Source organism: Populus euphratica, unplaced genomic scaffold (genome assembly GCF_000495115.2).
Source record: "Populus euphratica unplaced genomic scaffold, PopEup_1.0 scaffold458.1, whole genome shotgun sequence".
NCBI lineage: Eukaryota > Viridiplantae > Streptophyta > Magnoliopsida > Malpighiales > Salicaceae > Populus > Populus euphratica.
In genome coordinates, this window is record NW_011500340.1 from 93233 (window position 1) to 98540 (window position 5308).

The following is a 5308-nucleotide window of genomic DNA, read 5'->3' on the forward strand; positions in this document are numbered from 1 at the left end:
TTAAGTTTAGTTTTGAGTTAGAAATTGTCCTCAATGAAAATACTTCCTTTTATGTGTTCTTTATTATGGGTTTCTAATATTTTAATGTGAGTATGGGTCTTTAACAAAGTATATTTGTGTAGGGGTGAGTAGAAAAATAGAAAAATTAGTTAAACCAATAAAACTGAAAAAAAATAACTGAAAAAATTGAATTATGAAAGAAAACCGGTTAGAATATTTAAAAAAATATGAGTTTAGTTTTAATTTCATAAACCTGAAATAAAAAACCTCAACCAAATTGGTTTAGTTAAAAAAATATAAAATAATTAAACTGAACCAAAACCAGGTCCATTATAAAACTCATTAGAAAGTATAAAAAAACTCAAAAAACAATATTGTTTTTTGTTTTTAATATAAAACAACCAAAATTGAATTGATTCCCAATGAGTTGAGTTTTGGTTTTTAATATAAAATAATCAAACCACACCAAACTAGAACCAGTCAGTTGGAATTGGTTTCAGTTCGATTTTAATTTTATTTTTTATATTTTATAAAATTTCAGTTTGATTATTTTTATAGGTAAAAACTAAATTGAACTGAAAATGATCAGATGTTATATCTGTGTAGGTTATCCCATCCCTAACATAATTATACATGTTATTCTATCGTGCGTCCTATCACTAGGATTTTGAATGATAAAACCTAACACACACAAAAAAAACCTTTTAGTTCCTCAACATTTTTTTCTTAGAAAAATCTCTTCATCTTCTCCTACATAAACTTATCCTATTTTGCAATTTCATTCCATCATGATTGTTTTGCAACATATTAAGGATGACTCTCTTCTAATTATGATTGTTTTATAACATAAAACAAAGTAAAATAATCATCAATAATTATTGGATTTTAATACTAATTAATATAGAAAAACACAAAGAATATATAGTTTGTCACAAGTTAAAACTTTAATAGATCAAGAATAACATGACCATAGGGAAACTCTTAATGTATTTAGTTTTTATTCATTATACTATTCATTTGTCAAAAAGTTATTATAACTTTTTATATATAATTTTTTTTAAAAAAAAATTAATATTACTGAATATAAAAATTACACTAGAAAAATAATTTTTTCAAATAGAAAGTAAAACTAGAAATGCATTATAATAACAAATAAAAAAATAAACTAAAAAATTATCTATTTTTTTAAAATTAGCCTCCTTATTATTAATTAAAGAAGTGCTGCTTTCCTTTTCCATGTTGAGAGGGCTCATTCTTTCTCCATACTGTCCTTAGAGGGCTAAAATGTGTTGTTGTGATTCGCATCTCATATATATATGTTACTTCGGTAATAATAGAACTAAAGATACTAGATGATCATGTGATATCTATTATTATTATTATTATTTTGTAATTTTGATAATGAAGTGCTTTGTTTTAGTTTGTTGTATTAAATTTCAAAAAGTGAAATTTATTAAAAATTTGAAATAATAAAAATAAACATTAAGATAGATAATATTGCTAATTATTAGGTTTTTCCTCTAGAATGTTTTTTATTTACTTCAAAAAAAATTTTCACTTCGCTTTTATTTTGAAAGGTAAAAAAATAAAAATAAAAATAAAAATAAAAATGATTAAAGAATTGCTGTCTTTTATTTATTTACATTGACCTTTTTTATAAAAAAGAAATCTACCTAATTTCTATTTAATTACTATGGGAATTTTTTAATTTATTTTAACAAGTAAATAATTAAAGTTTTTTTGTTAATTTATTTTTCTATTCGTGAAGTATGTTTATTTTTTTGTTGTTATTTTTATCTTATTTTAAAAAATAAAAAAAGAGATAAATTTTATGTAAAAAATAGAAAATCATAAACATATAAAAATCAGAACTTTTATGGAAAATTAAACTGATAAATGAAGTCTATAAAAAGTTACACTTCTAAGAAGTGGTTCAAATTTTTTTAAGAATTTTGATCCAATTTTAATACCTTCACCTCCCACAATTTGTTTAGTTAACGGTCTCCAACTCTCAAAAATCATATATCATTTAATTGACAAAACTAATCCAAAATTTCTGGTTCCGTACCTTATCCTTTCTTGAATATTCTTAACCCATACTTTGATTCATAAAACTCAATTGCTCAATGCATTATGGCTTAATTTGCTTGTTATAACCAAACCAAGTAAAGAATTAAAAATATTAATTATGTTAACTTTTAAAACAAAATAATTTTTTTTCTTTGTGATTAAAATGTTCAACAACTATATAAAAAATTGGAAAACTTCTTGATTTTTTTTTTGTTCATATTGATTTTTTTATTATTTCTTTTGGAAATCTTAACCTCTTTTTGGTTTCTAAAATTGAAACCAATAAAAATATAAATGTTCTCTTTCTTTTATTATTTCATACTCAATTTGGACACCAGTTTTAGGATTTTTAATGTAAAAATTTTGAATAAAATTTTTAAGTTTTAAACTTTTGTAGCATCATTATATCATGTCCAAAAATAACTATATACTTAAAAATTAAAAATATTTAAAAAAAAAACTTGAACTTATTATTTATAATAAAACAAGAACCTGAAATATGTAAAAACAATACAAATTCAGTTATATCTTAATAAGTGAATTTTGTTTATTGTTCCAACAAAGAAAAAAGTGATAAGTCAAACTTATTCTTTATCCTAAAAAAAAGCAAAGTGTTACAACATGCAAAATACAAGTTTATTAAAAAAATTATGGCTGCTAAATTTTACAGCAGAAAAAATAATATATAATCCTCATAAATAACTCTAATAGATATTTATTAAGTTGTAGACTAATGGACCCAAAATAATAATAATGTCAATCAACTCATAAAAATCATCAAGAATTATATGTTCTAATTACATCAATTACAATGTCCAAATCAAAGGCATTAAAGAAAGCATCGAATGGACTTGCTTTGCAGGTTTCAATTAAGACTAATATAGGAGATTCATTGAAACATCAAGAGGAGGCTTTAGTCCATTTTATTCGAGTGCAAGAAGGTCTAATCCAACCTTGTCTTTTATGATTCCATGTCTTTTATGAATTCCATAGTAATTGTATATTTCCTATGATATGTGGAAACATCTATTATTTCCTTTATGTGATAAGATTTTATTTTTAAATTAGTTTTCATGTCAAATTGGAAGAATATATAATAAAGAAAAAGGAGTGCATGCTTGAAGAGGAAAAAGAGTGGTGACAACTTCTCCTCCAAAATAAAAAAGTAAGAGGAGGCAAGTTTTCCTTGTTTTCAAAAATAATAATAGCGGTAATAAAGCTCTATAAATATATAAAGCCTTGTTTCAGATTTATTTTCTTTTCTTTTCTTCTTCTTCTTTCATGGCATCAAATATATTTTATTCTCATGAGTTTTATTTTTGTTATAACTTCTATTTGGGCTATCTAATGGGGGAATTCACACAAAAAACCTAGAAAACCCCTATAAATACCCTTGGAAATTTGAGGAGAGAAAAAGAAAAAAGAGAAGGAAAAACATAGGGGAATACTCTATTAAGAGACCATATTTGAAGGTTCAAGAGCCTAACATGGAGGTTTAACAAGCTTTAAAGAAAAAAAAAAAGAGTAAAGGAAAAGAAAGAAGGAAAGGAGAAGAAAAAACAATAGCTTATATAGTTAGCAAACTTGGAGAAGGTATAACGATGTAACAACTCAAAGGTGGAGTCCATGTGGTCTATTCATTCATGCTTTCTTAATGTTTAAATCTTTTTTGATATTTTTTAAACTTAATTTAATATTATGATGTTTTCTTGTTTTATTTTGATTAATACGTAAAAATAATGTTTTTATTGTTTAAATCTTATTTAGAGTTATTATTGATATTACTGAGTGTCTGATTAGTACTTAAAAGTGTATTTTTATCATGGTTTTATATCATCATTTTGCACTTGAAGTATCAATAACTCCTTAACCAAAGCATGTTTTATAATAATATATCAAATAATATAAGATACCTTTAATTTGTCGTAAATGTTCATTTTAAATGCAGGCCTATCACATAAATGAAAGGATTGATTGATGACTTGAAGAACTTAAATTGCAAGGATAAAGAGATGGCCAAACTTAGAAAAGAGATGTCGGTGCAATCCAAACCGGAACACTGTTCGGTAAATGGGTCATATCTGGAGCTATATATCTCAGATTTAGGTCAAATTTATATGGATGGAAAGGTAAGACATAGGCCTACAACTTTCATATGGAGCCCAAGATCTAAAAAGGCCATTATCAAGTCCAAATAGTAGCAACAACAAAGAAGCCCGAATCTGTCTTCCAGCCCGAGCACTGTTCGGTATTTTGGCCATATCTGGAGTTCTAGAAGTCCAAATGAGCTGAAGTTTTTACACAAGAAAGCTGAGACAATTGCCTACAACTTTCATGTTTGCAACTGGCTCCAGTTTTGACGTTATCAATGACGTTTTGGGCAGACAAGAGAAGATAAGGATTGTCACCAAGTCAAAAGTTGGTCACCCACTTATCAATTAGTCATCAAATCAATAGTTTCCAATTTTGGCCTATAAAAGGAGGCATTTGCCATGCATTTAGGCATCTTGGTGTTCAGATCAAGATCATGCTCTTCCTTTCTCTCTTTGTATTTTTTATGCTTTGTTTTCATTAATATTAAGTTTATGCCTTTCATTTCCTTTCCTTTACTTAGTTAACTTTTATGTTCTTATTTTGTTTATCTATTTTGCTTTCTTTCATTATGTCTAGCTAAGTTAATTATGTCAAGGTGAAAAGGTTACACTAATGGTGTAAGAATAAGTATAATGTAAACTTAATATGGACTTTAATGTTTGATACTAACATGTTTTATATTTGCTATCTTGTTCACTCTTTAATACTTTGCTTGTTAAATAACTAATCTTGATTTATGTTGTATAACACTTGGTACAACAAATGCTTGGCACTTTCATAGCCCATAATGTATGGTATAACCGACACCTGAGCTATGAAAGGAACTTGATTTGTTGTTAACATAAGTTATAATCATGAATGCTTGACGAGATTTACAAGTATTAGCATTAATTGAATAAGATGACTAATGTAATCATGTTAACAATATATAATCTGATTGGAACCTCCTTTGTGTGTGGTTTCCAATTCAATAATAAAAGTTTATACTATACTTGTTTGATATACCATTAGTGGAACCTCTAACCTTGACATTTGTTATTATTATTGTTTAATCCTTACATTAATATTCCATCTCCAAGTTCTCATCATCATCTTCTTCTTCTCTTTCTTTACTATTATTATTATTATTATTATTATTATTATT